The 20398-nt window shown below is 48.2% G+C and overlaps 1 pseudogene; it reads left to right on the forward strand.

Moving 5' to 3' along the window:
- The first annotated feature begins 237 nt into the window (after nucleotides 1-237).
- Nucleotides 238-13127, forward strand: LOC139235672 (zinc finger protein 229-like; annotated as a pseudogene).
- The last annotated feature ends 7271 nt before the right edge of the window (nucleotides 13128-20398 follow it).

Below are 20398 nucleotides of genomic sequence, written 5' to 3' on the forward strand. Positions count from 1 at the left end.
GTCATGACATGGGTGATGCGCACACCCTCACAATCCCTGGCTCGGACGATAACATAGTCGAGCTGGTGCCAGTGTTTGGAGCGAAGGTGTTGCCACGATGCCTTGTATTTGTCCCTCTGGTGGAACAAGGTGTTGGTGATGAGAAGTTCATGTTCTTGACATTTTGTCAGGATTAGGGTACTACTGGAGTTGGCTTTCCCTACCCCCTCACTGCCAATCATGCCTCCCCAGAGGACTATGTCTTTGTCGACCCTGGCGTTGAAGTCACGTAACAGGATGAGTATGTCGCCTGCAGGGATGCAGGACAGGGATGTTTCGGAGTTGGAATAAAAACCCTCTTTGGTCTCCTCCATTGAATCGACTGTTGGGGCATACGCACCGATGACTGTTGCACATTGGTTCCGGAATAGGGTGAGTTGAAGCGTCAAGAGGCGTTCGTTAACCGCACAGGGGGTGTCTTTGCGGCTGTTGACCAGCTCATTTTGATGGCGAAGCCAACTTTATGAAGGTGGCGTTATTCCTCTGGTATTCTTTTCCAGAAAAAGGTGTAACCTCCATCTTGTTCATTGAGCTGGCCTTCCCCTGCCTGCTGGATCTCGCTCAGGGTGGCGATGTCGATGTCAAAGCTTCTAAGTTCCCGGGCAACTATGGTGGTGCGGCATTCTGGCCTGTTGCTGTTGGTGTTGTCCAATGGGAGTCCTGACGTTTCAGGTCCCGAACTTCATGTTAACGGAGTGGAAGATCTCTGTGTGTGAGTTCTTTTAACGTGGGGTGGCATAGCTGAGCAAGGTCTTGGTCCAGTGGCAAGGGATCCAAGACGACTGGAGACCAGGCACTTCTGTATGAGCCTACTTGCCGAAGGCGAAATGTTGGCTGCAAGCTCGGTGCTGAGTAGCACCCTTGTTGGTAAGTGGTCCGAGGCTTGGTTGGGGGCAGGCATTAGGAAATCAGTTGTCTGCTGGAGTACCAAGTGGGAGGTCAGAAAGGAGTAGGAGGGTGAGAGAATCATAACCAGGCCACCAGTGGGGAAGGGGAGGTCCAGCCGTCGACAAGGAGAGACATGTAGGCCCGCTGCTGGAGGGATGAAAACCTGCCGCTCGAGGGATGTAGGCCCGCCGCAGGAGGGGCCGGGTGATGTCGCGGTCGCCGGGTCGGAGGCACACCTGCTTGCTGGGCGTCGTCGTGAGTAACCTGGTTTTCAATGGCTGAAAATGATGCTAATAAAACACACCAAACTATTTTCTATTTAGATTGGGGTACAGTATTCAATTGCTTAATAAAACATTTGTAAAAGAAAATTATTCTTAAAGGTTCCTCCACGTTGTTTAAAAGTTTCTTCAGAAGTTTTAAAAGTTTCTCCCAGAGTTTTAAAAAAGGTTTCCCAAGTTATTTAAAATTTTCTCCAGAGGTTTCAAAAGTTTCTCCAGTTGTTTAAAAGTTTCTCTTGAAGTTTTAAAAGTTTTCCCAAGTTGATTAAAAGTTTAAAATTAAAGTCAATAGTAAGCTACCTGCCATCGTACTGTTCCATGAGTGCTGCCATCCATCTGCAGCTGCACAAAGCCCTGGCTAGACCACATCTGGAGCACTGCGGGGAATTAGAGGCTCAGTCATCTCTGAAGGGGGCCCGAATGCCTGGACGCCATGTACAGTCCCAGGGACAGTATCCCCATGTACAGTCCCAGGGTTAGAATCCCCATGTACAGTCCCAGGGTAGATTCCCCATGTACTCTCCCAGGTTTAGAATGCCCACATACTCGCCCAGGGATAAAATCCCCATGTACAGCCCCAGGGTTAGAATCACCATTTACAGTGCCTGGGTTAGAACCCCCATATCTGGTCCCAGGGTGAGAATCCCCATTTACTCTCCCAGTGTTAGAATGCCCAATTACTCTCCCAGGGTTAGAAACCCCATGTACAGTCCCAGGATTGGAATCCCAATGTACAGTCTCAGGTTTGGAAACCTGTGACTGCACACAGATGAAGAAAAAAATTGAGGCCTTGAATCTGATTTGGGGAAAAATCATAGAAACATGATTCAATTTCTATCCTAAACTATTTGAAATCAAATCAACTGAATTGTTGCAATTAACACATTACTTTAATGCCAAATGGGAAACAAGTGATGTGTGGGTTGTGCAGGAGTGTTTGCGCCCGGTTACACAGCATGTTCTGGATCTCCACTCTAAATCCATTCTTCAGGTTCACAGTCTCATTGACACATCCAACTGACTAGATGGACCTCGCCCTTTAAACCCCATCAGAGAAATATCAGCATTTGATGTTTAATTTGCTAAACCTTTATAAAACACTGGTTAGGCCTCAGCTGGAGAATTGTGTTCAAGTTTGGGCTCCAAACTTTCGTAATGATGGCAAGCTTTTAGAGAAGGTGCAGAAGGAATGGTGCCAGGGAGATGGGACTTCCGTGATGTGGAGAGCCTAGTGAAGTTTTCTCCAGAGAGGAGGAAATGGTAAAAGGCGATTTGATGGAGATGTACAAAATTATGAACGATTTAGATAGAGTAAATATGGAAAAAGTATTTCCAGTGGCATTAGGGTAGGTAACCAGAGGAGTCAGACGTCCGATGATTGGCAAAATAACGAGAGGTGAGATGTGGGATAATTTGTTACTCAGCGAATTGTTATGATCCAGATTGCACTGTCTGAAAGGGTGGTGGAAGCAGATTGAATTGTAACTTTTAAAAGGGAATGGGATAAATACTTGCTGGGAAAAATATACCAAGCAATAGGTAAAGGGCAGTGGAGTGAGACTCATTGAACAGCTTCACCAAAGAGCCGGCACAGACAGGATGGGCTGCATGGCCTCCTGTGCCGTCCTCACCGTGACAATGGCGGATGATCTTACCCAGAGTGCTCCGCCCGTCGGTTTACACCCTATATCCATCAGCAGCGGGGCAATGTGGGTAGGCCAGGTCCCTGCAGAGCACGCCCCTGTGCGGAGAGGCTCCCGGGGACTGATTGGAGCGAGCACGGCATCAGCATCACCAAGTGTGGCTCTCAGGCGCCAGGAAACAGGGAGTGTGACTCTCAGTCCCGGGCAGCACCGAGTGTGGCTCCCAGGCCCCATGCACCAGGCCCCATGCATCACTGAGTGCGGCTCTCAGGCCCCGGTCAACACCGAAAGTGGCTCTCAGGCCCCAGGCAACACCGAGTGTGGCTCTCAGGTCCCGGGCAACACCGAATGCGGCTCTCAACCTGTGTGTCAAAACCTCCAGGCCCGGCACCAGCAAACCCCGGGGGCAGTGCCTCCCCCACACCACGAAAACAACTACTTGCGTTTATACAGCATGTCCAGCAATTCCCAGCCGCTCCATCTCAGGGTCGGCGCTGAATGCGGAAGTCACTCTCTGGCCTCCTGTACTGTATAGAATTAGGAAGTCCCTTGATTCGATGATGACCCGCTTCCAAAACAAAACGGATGAGTTCACAGATGTTTCACTGAGACCTGATATTCCAGGTCCCGAACTTCATATTAAAGTGTGGAAGATGCTTGTGTGTGGATTCTTTTAACGTGGGTAACCGTTGCACACAATCCACCACACGGGCTGAACAGAGTGAGGTCTTGGTCCAGTGGCAAAGGTTAACCAAGACGACTGGAGACCAAGCTCTGCTGCACAGACCTGGTGCACAGACTTGTACTGCCCATAGATCGCAGTGTGGTCTGGCCCATGCTGTCCCTGGGTCCTTGCCTATTCTGGGCCCCGAACTCGCGCCTCTTGTGGCTCCAATCTCTCCACCCCAAACTCTCATCTCTCGTGGGGCCCAATCTCTTCGCCCCGAATTCTCGCCTTTCGTGGGCCCCAATCTCTCCGGCCGAAGTCTGGCCTCTCGTGGGGCCCAATGTCGCCACCCAGAAATCTCGCCGCTTGTGGGCCCCAATCTCTCCGCCCTGAACTCTAGCCTCTCCTTGGCCCCAATCTCTCCTCCCCGAACTGTCGCCTCGCCTTGGCTCCAATCTCTCCTCTCCAAACTCTCGCCTCTCCTTGGCCCCAATCTCTCCATTCCGAACTCTTGCCTCTCCTGGGCCCCAATCTCTCAGCCCCGAATTCTCGCCTCTTGTGGGCCGCAATCTCTCAGGCCCGATCTCCCGGCGCTACTCCACCCCGACCTCACCACTCCTCTGCTGCTTGCCGCATCGCTTGCTGTACCTGGGCCGTTCCGATGGTTCTGCCCATGCTCCAATCGCTGACCTGGATTCCAGTACAAAGCAAAATCATTGAGGAAGAAATAGCGGGACATCTAGATAGGAATAGTGCAATCAAGCAGACGCAGCATGTATTCATGAAGGGGAAATCATGTTTAACTAATTTACTGGAATTCTTTGAGGATATCACGAGCATGGTGGATAGAGGTGTACCGATGGATGTTGTGTATTTAGATTTCCAAAAGGCATTCGATAAGGTGCCACACAAAAGGTTACTGCAGAAGATAGAGGTACGCAGAGTCAGATGAAATGTATTAGCATGGATAGAGAATTGGCTGGCGAAGAGAAAGCAGAGAGTCGGGATAAATGGGTCCTTTTCGGGTTGGAAATCGGTGGTTACTGGTGTGCCACAGGGATCGGTGCTGGGACCAGAACTGTTTACAATATGCATAGATGACCTGGAAGAGTGGACAGAGTGTAGTGCAACAAAATTTGCAGATGACACTAAGATTAATGGGAAAACGGGTTGTGTGGAGGACTCAGAGAGGCTGCAGAGATTTGGATAGGTTAAGCGAATGGGCTAAGGATTGGCAGATGGAATACAATCTCGGAAAATGTGAGGTCATCCACCTTGGGAAAAAAAACAGTAAAAGGGAATATTATTTGAATGGGGAGAAATTACAACATGCTGAGGTGCAGAGGGTCCGGGGGGTCCTTGTGCATGAATCCCAAAAAAATAGTTTGCAGGTGCAGCAGGTAATCAGGAAGGCGAATGTAATGTTGGCCTTCATTGCGAGAGGGATGGAGTACAAAAGCAGGGAGGTCCTGCTGCAACTGTATAGGGTATTGGTAAGGCCGCACCTGGAGTACTGCGTGCAGTTTTGGTCACCTTACTTAAGGAAGGATATACTGGCTTGGAGGGGGTACAGAGACGATTCACTAAGCTGATTCCGGAGATGAGGGGGGTTACCTTATGATGATAGATTGAGTAGACTGGGTCTTTACTCGTTGGAGTTCAGAATGAAGAGGGGTGATCTTATAGAAACATTTAAAATCATGAAAGGGATAGACAAGATAGAGGCAGAGAGGTTGTTTCCACTGGTAGGGGAGACTCGAACTAGGGGGCAAAGCTTCAAAATACGGAGGAGCCAATTTAAAACCGAGTTGAGAAGGAATTTCTTCTGCCAGAGGGTTGTGAATCTGTGGAATTCTCTGCCCAAGGAAGCAGTTGAGGCTAGCTCATTGAATGTGTTCAAGTCACAGATAGATATATTTTTGATAGATATATTTTTAACCAATAAGGGAATTAAGGGTCACGGGGAGAGGGCGGGTAAGTGGAGCTGAGTCCACGGCCAGATCAGCCATGATTTTATTGAATGGCGGAGCAGGCTCGAGGGGCTAGATAGCGTACTCCTGTTCCTAATTCTTATGTTCTTATGTTCTTATGTAAAAACTAGGATCTCAAGTCTACAAATCTCGGGCAATTTAGAATAAATCGCCTCTCAACTATGCTGCAAATGCTAGAAAGACGCTTTGGATACCTGGCCTCCTGTGTGGGTCTGTTTGTTGCATCTGTTTGAGCTGGAGTGGAGATGGAGGAAAAGCTGCTGGGTTTCACCCCCAGTATTTCTGGGCCCAGTGGGACCAACAATTCCCCATGTGGGGCTGTCAATGGAGGTGGGTTCCCTTTCCTGAAGGATATTGATAAACCATTTGGGTTTTACCACAAACTGGAAGTTTTCATGGTTACCATTTCTAGTGCTGGCCCCACAAATTACCAAGTTCATTAAGCTCAATTTCTCAAAGTGCCTTTGTGTTTTTGTGGGTTCTCTCTCATCCACCCTTTTTCTTGACTGAAATTCACTTTACAGGGTATTAAAAGGGGAGGATTTATAGACCGGAGGCTCAAAACAAACATCACATTAACATCCAACGAAATCACTCGATTCATCGGGAATGGATTATCATCCAGCAACTATGGATGCATAGGTGGAGAAAGTGTACACGTGCTCTGTGTGTGGACAAGGCTTCAGCCGATCATCCAACCTGGAGAGACACAAGCGCAGTCACACTGGGGAGAAACTGTGTAAATGTGGGGACTGTGGGAAACGTTTCAACTACCCGTCCCAGCTGGAAACACACCAGCGAGTTCACACTGGGGAGAGGCCGTTCACCTGCTCCGAGTGTCAGGAGGGATTCACTCAGTCATCTAACCTGCTGATACATCAGCGAATTCACACTGGGGAAAGGCCGTTCACCTGTTCCGTGTGTGGGAAGGGATTCACTCAGTCATCCACCCTGCTGACACACCAGCGAATTCACACCGGGGAGAGGCCGTTCACCCGTTCCGTGTGTGGGAAGGGATTCACTCAGTCATCCACCCTGCTGACACACCAGCGAGTTCACACTGGGGAGAGGCCGTTCAGCTGCTCTGAGTTTGGGAAAGGATTCAATGAGTCATCCAATCTGCTGGCACACCAGCGAATTCACACCGGGAAGAGGCCGTTCACCTGCTCTGAGTGCGGGTAGGGATTCATTCAGTCATTGCACCTGTTGAGGCACGAGCGAGCTCACACTGGGGAGAGGCCATTCGCCTGCTCTGAGTGTGGGAAGGGATTCACTCGGTCATCCCATCTGTTGAGGCACCAGCGAATTCACACTGGGGAGAGGCCGTTCACCTGCTCTGTGTGTGGGAATGGATTCACTCAGTCATCCCACCTGTTGAGGCACCAGCGAGTTCACAAATGATTGTAGGGGTTGGGTTATGTTGTTATTGTTGCTGTTAATCACAACCCGACTGAACCATGTTCATTCTGACTGTTGGGGTTTGTTTCCGCTGATGGAAACTCCTGTAACTGGACTGGAGATTAATATTTGGGGTGTAGACAAATAAATTCGTGTTACTTTCAACACATTGCTGTAGATTTTTCTCTTTCCCATCCGAGTGTTTAGCATCACGTGGCTGGAGCTCAGAGAGGACAAGCTGGGGGGAGGATCAGATGGGGGAAGAACTTCAGCATGGACACTGTCCTTCAGGGTCATACTGAGAGGGGCAAGTGAGACTTTGGTCTTTCTCATCTCTCTTCACTGACAGCAACTCGTGCGGGTTAATCTTGACAGTGTAAGATGTGGATGATATCCACCCAAAGGTGCTAAGAAAGATGGGATGGGTGCTCTGCCAGCCCCTTGCCCATATCTCCAACAGCTCAGTAGAGTCATGGGTTGTTCCCTGAGATTGGAAGGTAGCACATGTAGTTCCCATTTTTCAATTGTGCAAAAGTCAGAGCTCAGGAACTGAAGGCCCATCAAGTGACCTCGATCACTGGGAAGGAGCTTGAAGGGATCCTGAGAGATCCTGTTTTCCATCATGTGGAAAGTGGCCATTAGAGATACTGAACATGGATTCCGGAAAACAAGGTCATGTCTTACAAACTAGCTTGAGATTGTAAAGAAGTTGTCAGGTTGTGGATGTGGGAATCCGGTTGACATTGTCTTCCTCAGCGTGTCAAACTCATTTTCTAGGGTGGGCCTGATCCAATATCCTGGCACTTGGCATGGGACACATTCAGCAAAAGCCATTAAAATAGGAATAAATTAAGATAAACTACATCGGAATTTGCATTTAGATTTTATTTACTGCCGCTGCTCCCAATCCCTGGTAGCTCTTAGCTTGAGCATTCATGAACTAACCCTGCTCAAACCATAAGCACAAGGATATCGGTGCATGGTTCTGCCTCTGACCACAAGGCTGTGTCACTGCCACACACAGATACCGTTTCCTTGTTTCACATCTCAATACAAAGACCATCACTTCACACATCCCTTTTATGCACAATTGCAGCAGACATGAGCAAGGACGTGAGGCTTATTAAAAGACACATTTCATTACAGCAAAGGTTCCACTGGGAGAAATGTTCAGTTATTTTCCATTACAGGCAAAATGCCGGACAAACCAGCAGCACACTGGCACCTGAACAGTGTCTCATCGGCCTACAGGCTTTTCTTAAATAGATTTGCTGCGTGGAAATAAACTTAAACCAGCTTTGCGGGCATGATGCTCTATTCATACATTGGAGGTGAGAGAGATGCTGTGGGGCACACACTAAGTCAAGTAGCTGAAAGTGATTGACACACTGGGTTTTGTTTTTAGTGATCCCGGGCGTGTTACCAATACCGGCAAAGATGAAGCCCATGGAATAAAAGGGACAGTGGATATTGTCTCACTGTGAGCGTGTCAGAATGAGAAGCTTTAACAACAGCCGATGTTTCACAAACGGAGACCTCACCCCACGAAAGGACATTGGGCGTTTAATGGGCTGTTTGTGTCATTGGGCTACAGGAGGCTATTTGTGACAGAAGGAAAGCTGGTCACAGCAAACGAACAGTTTACCGGCCTGTCCAGGGCCCACTCTGACCCCCACCTTCTCTCTCTCACTATTGATGGACACTGCTGCAGTAATTGCTCCTCTAACCTTTCCTCTCTTGTCCCTCCCACACCCCTAACCCGAAACAATCTCCCTCCCCCTAAATCCTCACTGTGCTGGAATCCACACCAGTCTCCCCATCTGCTCCTTGTTCTCTCCCTGGATCCTGAAACTACAGAACTCACTGATCTCCAGGCTCTAAAACTGAAGCTTGGTGGTCCTCAGTCCCTACTCCTTGATTTCCCTCCGCTTCTCTCCTCCTCTTTCCCCCTTGGTTGTGTTCCACACTCTGTGCCTTGGGCCTTCTCCGGGGATTCTCAGTATGAACAGGGGGATGTGTGTTGAGACATGATGTCCCTTCTCTCCTCCTCTTTCCCCCTTGGTTGTGTTCCACACTCTGGGCCTTGGACCTTCCCCGGGGATTCTCAGTATGAACAGGGGGATGTGTGTTGAGACAGGATGTCCCAGCTCTCCTCCTTTAAAGGGACATGGAGAGGATCAGCTGGGCTGATGGCCCTGCTTTATGACATCACTGCAGTGCCTAACAATCAACATCCCTGAGCCCTGATCATTTTCGGCTTGATTGAGCTCAGTGCTGTTACAGGAAGGGAAACAGGAGCAGGATTTGACCCGTGTGAAGCCCAGGATTAATGGGGAGAGGTACAGGATCAATTTATACCTTATTGAGTGCGAAATGTCAAATGTCCCAGACACTCCTTGTCCCTCAGTATCTGTGTCGGGGAGCGACCGATGGGTTCACTCTGTATCTAACCCGCGCTGTGCCCGACTGGAGAGTGTTTGATGCTGGCACAGGTGCACTGCTTAATGAGCACAACATTTAATCCAAAGATGATCAGATAAACCCATGAGCTTCACCCCTGGACACAGGTCCTGAAGGACAGGGAGTGTCTCTAATAATTTGGCTGGTATCCTTGATCAAATTTAAACAGGTCGTATCTCTTTTTAAAAATTCGTTCATGGGATGTTGGCGTCGTCTCTCATCTCTCATTCTTCTGTACGAGAGCGAATATAGGCATCGTCTACTCAATTTTTCATAGGACAATCCCCCCATCCCAGAAATCAGTCTGGCGAACCTTCATTGCACTCCCTCTATAGCAAGTTTATCTTTCCTTACGTAAGGAGAACAAAACTGTACACAATACTCCAGGTGTGGTCTCACCGGAGCCCTTTATAATTGCAGTAAGATGTCTTTACTCTTATACTCAAATCTTTTTGTAATAAAGGCCAATATACCATTTGCTTTCTTAATTGCTTGCGTATAAACTTTTAACGATTTGTGGACAAGAACACCAGGACCCTCTGAACACCAACATTTCCCAATCACTCACCATTTAAAATAAATACTCTGCCTTTCTATTTTTACTGTCAGTATCTAACTTAACATTTCTTCACATTATATTCCATTTACCATGTTCTTGCCCACTCACTGAGCCTGTATATATCCCCTTGAAACCTCTTTTCATCCTCCTCACAACTTACATTCCCAACGAGCTTTGTAGCCTCAGCAAACTTCGATATATTACATTTGGTCCCCACATCCAAATTATTGATATAGTTTGTGAATAGCTGGGGCCCAAGCACCAATCCTTGCAGCACCCCACCACTTACAGTCTGCCAACCCGAAAATCGCCCGTTTATTCCTACTCTGTTTTCTGACAGTTAACCAATCCTTGTTCATATATTACCCCTAATCTCACGAGCGATAATTTTGTTTAATAATCTCTTGTGTTGCACCTCATTGAATGCCTTTTGTAAATCTAAATACACCACATCAAGTGGTTCGCCCTTTTCTATCCTGCGAGTGACAACCTCAAGAAATACTAACAGATTTGTCAAGTACAATTTCCCTCTCCTAAATCAGTGTTCATTCTGCCCAATCGTGTTATTACTTACTACATGCTTAATAATATATTTTAGCATTTTCACTACTACTGATATCAGAACTACCAGTATTGCACGGGTTAGATACAGGGTAAATCTCACTCCATCCTGTCCCAAACACTATCAGGGTTGATACAGAGTAAATCTCAGACTACAATATCACAAATACTCACAGGGCAGGTACAACATGGTTTAGATACAGTGTAAAGCTCCCTCTACACTTTGCCATTAACCAGTCGCAGGGCAGGTGCAGTACAGGTTAGACATGGAGTATCTTTTCCTCAACCCTGCCACAAAACATTCTCAGGGCAGGTACAGCACGGGTTAGATACAGAGTAAAGCTCCCTCTGCACTGTCCCATCAAACACTCCATGGGCAGATACAGCACGTGGTTAGATACAGAGTAAAGCTCCCTCTACACTGCCCCATCAAACAGTCCCAGGATAGGTACAGCACAGGTTACACGGAGTACATCTCCTTCTACCCTGACCCAGCAATTCCGTTGCAAATACAGCATTTGTTTCATATAAAGTAAATCTCCCTCTACACTGTTCGATCAAACACTCCCAGAGCAGGTACCGCATTGGTTATACACTAAGTAAAGCTCCCTCTACACTATCGAAATAAACACTCCAAGCACAGCTACAGCACAATGTAGATACAGTGTAATTCTCTCTCTAATCTTTCTAGAATTGTGCACAGTTTTGGTCGCCTTATCTAAGGAAGGATATATTTGCCTTGCTTAGAAACAGAGTAAAGCTCCCTCAACACTCTCCCACCAGTCATTGCAAGGGCAGGTACAAAGCAGGTTAGAGACAGAGTATATCTTCCTCAACCCTGCCCCAAGCATTCCAGAGCAGGTACTGCATTGGTTAGTTACTGATTAAAGCTCCTTCAACACTGTCCCTTCAAACACTCCCAGGGCAGGTTCAGCACGGGTTAGATACAGAGTAAAGCTCCCTCTATACTGTCGCATCAAATACTCCCACAGCAAGTACAGCACGGGTAGATATGGAGTAAACCCCGCCCTAGACTGTCCCGTCTAATGTTATTGAATGGGGAGCAGGCTCCGGGGGCCGGGTGGCCCCCTCCTGCTCTTATTTCTTATGGTCTTATGTACCCAGCATGCCCCGCGGGGGAGAATGTGACGCACGCAGAGTCCAGGATCTCAGTGCGCCGGTGCTGGTCCTGGCTGTGTTTGGAGTATGCGCGGTGCGTGGAATAGTGGAGGAGGCACATTTCGGGCAGGCTCCACAGAAGTATCCTTTTCAGTGGGACAAAGGGGAATAATGGACGACCGGGGAGTAAGGGAGGCTTCATCAACAACCGGTACCCGCCGCAAGCCCGGAATCGTAACCAGAATATGGGCGATTGCAGCATCGGGGCTTTTTCCCAATCACGGGCCCAGACTAACAGCGGGCATCTTGGTGCAGGAAAACAGGTTCAGCGCTCCGCCATCTTGATTCAGGTAGTAGCACAGTGCAATGTGCGGCCATCTTGGTGCAGGTACAAAGTGAATGATATCAGTGTCTGGAACTGAACCCAGCCAGAGTAAGCAACTTCCGGGGAGGGGAACCAGTGATTGGAGAACTGAACCCAGCCACAATCAACATATTCAGGGGAGGGAAACCAGTGAGTGGAGAACTGAACCCAGCCAGAGTCAGCACCTTCAGAGAAGGGGAAACAGTGTGTGTAGAACTGATTCCAGCCAGAGTCAGCACCTTTAGGAGAAGGAAGTGTACCTGTGAGTGTCGAACTGAATTCAGCCAGTGTCAGCACATGCTGGCAAGGGGGTGGAGGTGAACCAGTGAGTGTAAACCTGAACTCAACCAAAATTGGTCGTGAAAACTGGGAGCGGAGGAGAAACTGTCTCGAAATTTGTGTTGATTTGGATTTCAGCACAGCAGGTGGGCCAACGTGTGGGACAGGGATTTATAGCTTTGAAAGCTCAAGGGAGATAAGCATGTTCCATGGAAACTCGATGAGTCTATCCTGAATTTCTGTCCTGTACTGACAGCGATGAGTTTTGTTATCCCCTTTTACAGCGTATTAGAAGGGGAGATTATCAGACAGGAAACACAAACCAAACATCATGTCAAGATCTGACAGGGTCAATCGATGCATCAGGACCTGAATATCATCGGCCTTTCAAAGTGGAAGGAGAAATGTTTGTCTGTCTTGCCTGTGGGAAAAGATTTCAAACATCAGTGTGACTGGAAAAGCACCGAGACACACACTCCCGAGTGAGTGTTCCAGTGCACGGACTGTGGAAAGAGCTTTAACCAGTTACGCAGCCTGAAGAAAACATCGCAGCATACAAAGCACCGAGAAACTGTAAACATTTTGTGCACATGGGTTAGGCTTCAACTGATCGACCAACCGTGGAGATTCACAAGGACACCCGCACCACGGATAAATCGTGGAAATGTGATGACTGTGGGAAGGGACTCAGATCGTCGTCAGAACTGGGAATTCATCGACGTAGTCACATTGGGGAGAGGCCATTCACTTGCTCTCTGTGTGGAAAGGGATTCACTGCATCATCCCACCAGTTGAAATCCAGCGAGTTCCCACATGGGAGAACACGTTCACATGCTCTGAGTGTGGGAAGCGATTCACTCGGTCATCCCACCTGCTGACACATCAGTGAGTTCACACTGGGGAGAGGCCGTTCACCTGCTCTGAGTGTGGGAAGGGATTCACTCAGTCATCCGACTTGCTGACACACCAGCGAGGTCACACTGGGGAGAAGCTGTTCACCTGCTCTGAGTGTGGGAAGGGATTCACTCAGTCATCCGACTTGCTGACACACCAGCGAGGTCACACTGGGGAGAGGCCGTTCACCTGCTCAGAGTGTGGGAAGGGATTCACTCAGTCATCCACCCTGCTGACATACCAGCGAGTTCACAAGTGACTCAAGGGGTTAGAATCTGCTGTTATTGCTGCTGTTAATCACATCCCGACTGAACCATGTTCATTCTCACAGTTGGGGTTTGTTTCTGCTGATAATAACCCTGAAACTGGGCTGGACCTTAATATTCTGGATATATTGCTGATTGTGTTCTCGGGGCTGCAGTGTCCATTTAAAAACTCTGTGTGTTATCTTTCCCCTTAATTCAGCAACTCTCAACAATAAAATTATGAACTTTTACTTTAATCCTACCTTGATCTTTGATACACAATCTACAATAATGTAAACGTTTGTACTGAATATAATCTCCAATTAGAACGAGCTTGCTGACAATGCTTACTGACTTGCACATTACACACAGCGGCCCCTCCATTATCCACCAGAAAGAAGGGGAATGGGAATTAGTGGGGAATCAGTGTCCCCAAATGGTATCCCCCATCTGGTGCAGCAAAACCCCTGGCACGGCAATGGAGTCAAGTCCAAACCAAAACTGTGTGCAATACTCCAGGTGTGGTCTTACAAACGCCCTGTACAGTTGTAGCAGGACTTCCCTACTTTTATACTCCATCCCCATTGCAATAAAGGCCAGCATTCCATTTGCTTTCCGGATTATTGCTCTACCTGCATGCTAAATTTTTGCATTTCATATACAAGAACCCCCAGATCCCTCCGTACGACAGCATTTTGTAATCGTCCCCATTTAAATAATAATTTGCTTTTTTATTTGTACTACAAAAGGGGATAAGCTGACATTTTAACATATTACAGTCCATCTGCCAGATTTTGCGCACTCACTGAGCCTGGCTATATCCTTTCGTAGAGTATTTGCGTCCTCCTCACAGCTTACTTTCCAAAACATCTTTGTATCATCAGCAAATTTGATTATGTTAAACTCGGTCCCTTCATCCAAGTCATTAATATAAATTGTAAATAGTTGAGGCCCCAGCACTGATCCCTGTGGCACTCCACTAGCTACAGTTTGCCAACCTGAAAATGATCCATTTATCCAGACTCTCTGTTTTCTGTTAGTTTGCCAATCCTCCATCCACGGTGATACATTACCCCCAACCCCATGAGCTCTTAGCTTGTGCAATAGCTTTTTGTGTAGCACCATATGGAATGCTTTCTGGAAATCCAAATATACAACATCAACTGGTCTCCTTTATATACTCCGCTCGTTACATCTTCAAACAACTCCAGGAAATTTGTCAACATGATTTCTCTTTCATAAAACCATGCTGACTCTGCTTGACTGCAATATGATTTTCTAAATGTCCTGCTACTTTTCCTTAATGATAGACTCCAGTATTGTCCCACTGACAGATGGTAGGCTAACTGGTCTATAGGTTCCTTCTCTCTGTCTCACTCCTTTCTTAATTAGGGATGTTACATTTGCGGTATTCCTGTCCACTGCGACCTCGCCAGAATTTAGGGAATTTTGTTAAATTAAAACCGATGCACCCACTATCTCTGCAGCCACTTTTTTCAGACCCTAGAATGCATGTCATCAAGTCCAGGGGACTTGTCCGTCTTTAGTCCCATTCGTTTGATCAGTACTTGATCTCTACTGACAGTGATTGCTCCCCCGCTCCCCCGCCCCCCGCAATCGCTCCTTGGTTATCAACTATTGGGAAGTTTTTTGTTGCCCTCTACCATGAAGACCAGTTCAAAATTAATTTTTAATGTCTCTGCCATTTCCGTGTTTCCCATTATTAATTCTCCAGTTTCATCTTCTATGGGACCAACGTTGACTTCAGCTGCTTGTTTCCGTTTTATATCCCTGTAGAAGCTCTTATTTTCTGTTTCCATATTCCTTGCTAATTTGCTCTCATCTGCTATCTTCACTGTCTTTATCATTGTTTTCGTCGTCCTTTGCTGGTTTCTAAAAATTTCCCAATCCTCAGGCCTTCCACTGTCGCCCGCAACATTGTATGCCTTTTTTCAATTTGATACCATTCTTTACTTCCTTAGTTAGGCAGGGATGGTTCATCCTTCTCTTACCATTTTTATTTCTCACTTGAATAAATCTTTGCTGAGAGTAATGAAATATCTCCTTAAATGTTTGCCATTGCATTTCTACAGTCTTACCCGCTTACATATTTTCCCAGTCCACTTGTTGTCAGTGACAAGGGTTGGTTTATATCACATGGGAGGAACTTGGTGTCAGTGACTGAGGGTTTGGTTCAACATTCTTTGACATGACCAAGGCCTTTGACAAGGTCAACCGTGAGGCGTTATGGAGTGTACTCTGCTGTCCATATAACCAATACAAGCCTCCTAAAGCAAGTGCTCGACTCGGAGTTTCGACACGGCAGGGACAATGGGTGGGCGGGGCTTCAGGGTGTCTGTCAGTTTGATTGGACCACATGTTTGTGCCCAGGTCAGTGGCCCCTGAAAGGGAACCTTGTTGTTCTGGTGATTGTTGTCTGGTGACTCTGGGCCATCCGAGGCTCACCTCATTGGGCCAGCCCGGCTCACACTATTGGGCCAGACCGGGCTCACCTATTGGGCCAGCCTGGGCACGCCCAATTAGGCCAGCCCGGCTCACACTATTGGGCCCGCCCAGCTCACCCTATTGGGCCACCCTGTCTCACACTATTGGGCCAGCCCGTCTCACCCTATTGGGCCAGCCCGGGTCACCTATTGGGCCAGCCTGGACTCATCTATTGGGCCAGCATGAGCACGCCTTATTAGGCCAGCCTAGCAAACACGATTGCGCCCGCCCGGCTCAGACTATTGGACCAGCCCGGACTCACCTATGTGGCCAGCCTGGGCTCACCCTATTGGGCCAGCCCGGCTCACACTATTGGGCAAGCCCGGGCTCACCTATTGGGCCAGCCTGGGCATGCTCTATTAGGCCAGCCTGGCTCACACTATTGCGCCCACCATGGTCACACTATTGGACCATCCCGGACTCACCTATTGTGCCAGCCTGGGCTCACCCTATTGCGCCAGCCCGTCTCACCCTATTGGGCCAGGCCGGCTCACCTATTGGGCCAGCCCAGACTCACCTATTGGGCCAGCCTGGGCTCCCCCTATTGGGCCAGCCCAGCTCACACTATTGGGCCAGGCCGGGCTCACCTATTGGGCCAGCCTGGGCAAGCCCTATTAGGCCAGCCTGGCTTACACTATTGAACCCGCCTAGCTCACACTATTGGACCAGTCCGGGTTCACCTATTGGGCCAGCCTGGGCACGCCCTATTAGGCCAGCCTGGCTCATATGATTGCGCCCGCCCGGCTCACACTATTGGGTCAGCCCGGGCTCACCTATTGGGCCAGCCCGGCTCACCTATTGGGCCAGCCTGGACTCACCTATTGGGCCAGCCGGGCTCACACTATTGGGCCAGCCCGGGCTCACCTATTGGGCCAGCCCAGTCTCACATATTGGGACAGCCTGGGCTCACCCTATTGGGCCAGCCCAGCTCACACTATTGGGCCAGGCCGGGCTCACCTATTGGGCCAACCTAGGCACGCCCTATTAGGCCAGCCTGGCTCACACTATTGAACCCGCGCAGCTCACACTATTGGACCAGTCCGGGTTCACCTATTGGGCCAGCCTGGGCACGCCCTAATAGGCCAGCCTGGCTGACACTATTGCGCCCGCACTATTGGGCCAGCCCGGGCTCACCTATTGGGCCAGCCCGGCTCACCTATTGGGCCAGCCTGGACTCACCTATTGGGCCAGCCTGAGCACGCCCTATTAGGCCAGCCTGGCTCACACTATTGCGCCCGCCCGACTCACACTATTGGACCAGCCCGGACTCAGCTATTGGGCCAGCCTGGGCTCACCCTATTGGTCCAGCCCGGCTCACACTATTGGGCCAGCCCGGGCTCACCTATTGGGCCAGCCCAGTCTCACATATTGGGCCAGCCTGGGCTCACCCTATTGGGCCAGCCCAGTCACACTATTGGGCCAGGCCGGGCTCACCTATTGGGCCAACCTAGGCACGCCCTATTAGGCCAGCCTGGCTCACACTATTGAACCCGCGCAGCTCACACTATTGGACCAGTCCGGGTTCACCTATTGGGCCAGCCCGGGCTCACCTATTGGGCCAGCCTGGGCTCACCCTATTGGGCCAGCCCGTATCACCCTATTGGGCCAGCCCGGCTCACCTATTGGGCCAGCCCAGGCTCAGCCTATTGGGCCAGCCCGGGTCACCCTATTGGGCCAGCACAAAAGACCCATTGTCGAGCGGAGAGAATCAGCAGCTCATTGATTGTATTCTCACTCTGCGCATAGCGAATGCAGAACTGAACCCAATCTTGTAAGCTGGAAATGCATAATCACAGTCACACCGGGGAGAGGCTGTTCAGCTGCTCTGAGTGTGGGAATGGATTCACTCAGTCATCCCACCTGCTGACACACCAGCGAAATCACACCGGGGAAAGGCCGTTCTCCTGTTCTGAGTGTGGGAAGGGATTCATTCAGTTATCACACCTGCTGAGATACCAGCGAGTTCACAAATGACTGCAGGGGTTGGATTCTATTGTTTTTGCTGCTGGTAATCGCATCCTGATTGAATCAAGTTTGTTGTACCAGTTGGGGTTTGTTTCTGTTGATGTGAATAACCTATAACTGGGCTAGAGTTTAATATTTTCATGTTTCAAATAACACAGTGTGTCGATATTTGATATCTCCAAGACAAGAGGGGACTAATTGATGTCCTTTTACTGACTGCACCATTTTGGGCCTTTTCTCCTTTCTAACTCTGGATTATTACAGTTCTCATACCATCGGTTACTCTCCGGGACAAGTTACCAGTCTGTTAATCACTTTCAGATACTGGAATTAGCGTGTGCCCCGCAGCATCTGTCTAACCTTCGATGTGTGAATGGAACACCCCGCCTGCAAACCTGGTTTCAATTTAAATTTGAATCCACTCAGCAAATGTATTTTTAAAAATATGTACATGTAAACTGATCACATGAAATAATTGGCAAAGGTTTAGAGTCACCAAGATGAATAAGTGAACACATCACGGCCCAATAACCCAGCTCTATATTCACAGGAGAAAGTCTGTTATCTATCTCCTCGAATGTCAGTTGGTGAGATGAGCGATTGAATCACTTTCCACGCACAACAGCATCCATTCCCGCTGTCCCCACATTTACAGTGTTGAGTCAGGTGGGTGCACGAGTCTCACAGGCTGAACGATTGGTTGTAGGAGCATCCACACACAGAACATGTGTCCTGTTTCTCACCGCTGTGATTGGTGTTTTTGCAAAGGCTAATGATAAGATGATCCTGATCAATCCGGCGAATCTGTCAAATCTTAACGCGATGCCTGGATTGCGTTTCCCAGTTGCAGATCCTCCCCTTCTAATACCCTGCAAATAAATGGTGGTTACAAACGTTGTTACTTTAAGTACTGGATATAAATTCAGAACAGACAATTCTAGAATCTATAGATCTTTCTGTCCCCTCCTGTCCCTCCTAAACTCTAAATTCCTTATTCTAGACATTTACTGTCTAAAATCAACTTTCATTTCATCGCCTGAGCTTTATTATCTCCAGGAAGTGCTGAATCTGGCTCGGTGCAATGCCACAGACATTAGTTAACCTCTAGTGCCTCACGGTCGGTCGATTCAGTGAGTGCCAGCAGGATTTCCACTGTGTTAGGCATCACAGCCTCAACTCCTGTCCTCAAATGACATCCACACACTTCCCAGTTGTACTGAGGACAATTATAAGCTGTGAACTGCTGCCTTGGCTGAGCTCAACTAACAACCCAGATCAAGGATCGAACTTGGGACCTTCCCAGTCAGTACTGCAGTGTTCTAACATTTGCGCGGGGGGCGGGGTGGGGGGGGGGAGTTGGAGAAGGGTGGGAACAGAATATTTTGAAACAAATTTGACTCTGCCTGTAAATGAAACCTTCATCACAATGCACAATTCTGAACTCTTTCCAAAGTAGACAAGCAAGTGAAATGGATCATCAAAAACAGTGAGACATTTTTGAATGGCTCAAGTCACTGATATAGCTTTACAATCATTGCACAGTACAGAAGGGAACGACTGGTAATGGTAGCTCGCTTCGTAAAGTCCTCCGACACAATATAAACTGGACTGTCCCTTTAACTATAAAGAGGTAGCGAAAGGGGAGTCCCTGTCCCTTTATGTATATATATATATGGATATGTGCATGTATATATGCATGTATGTATATATGTGTGTGTGTCTACAAAGCACATCATTCTTAATATTTGCTAATCAATTGCACAGAGATAAATTATTACACGCAAAGGCATCTTCCACCCTTCAACATGTAGTTCAGGATCCGGAATATTAGGTCCTTCATTGAAACACCTGTGAAGGCATTCCTTTTCGGCGTGGAAGCAAGTCATCCTCGTTTCGAGGGACTGCCTATGAAGATGACGATAATGGTGCAAGATTACCAAGAGGGTTGTTTAAAATGGAAATAACTTCAAGGTGTTATCGACCTTGAACTTTGCTGGAACAAAAGAGAAGAACTCCAGTAATGTTCAGCTTCTTATATGCAGTAATGAATCTTGAATGCCACAGCATAGTAACAAAATTGAACTTAAGACTTTAAAAACAAATGCTTGGAATGAATGATTTGGCGTCATGTGTTATCTTCTACGACAGACTGCTCGAGGGGGAAGATAACAGACTTGCTGTAAACGCATTGCAGATAGTTTTTGTATTGTTAAATCACAAAGGCTGGACACAGGTTTTTGTGAAAATAAAATTGATGAGCTAAATAGATAGGAGTTCCTGCTCAAGCATTCGGGATGGGAAATCTAATTCAGATAAGCTAAGTTTGACCTCTGTAGGGAAGATCTCTCACAGAGCATTGATGTTTTTCCTTTTGTTTTTTTTCTTGCAGAAGCAAGTGGAAGCGAGGGCACAGGATGCAATATCGCAGCCAGCAAGGGTCAGGTGAACGAGGGAAGGTGTGTGTGCCTAGAATGTTGGGGAAGCATCGCTGACCGACATAATTCCCGGTTAAGCAATGTCTCGATTTCAAAATGTTCATG

Source organism: Pristiophorus japonicus, chromosome 23 (assembly GCF_044704955.1).
Source record: "Pristiophorus japonicus isolate sPriJap1 chromosome 23, sPriJap1.hap1, whole genome shotgun sequence".
Classification (NCBI taxonomy): domain Eukaryota; kingdom Metazoa; phylum Chordata; class Chondrichthyes; family Pristiophoridae; genus Pristiophorus; species Pristiophorus japonicus.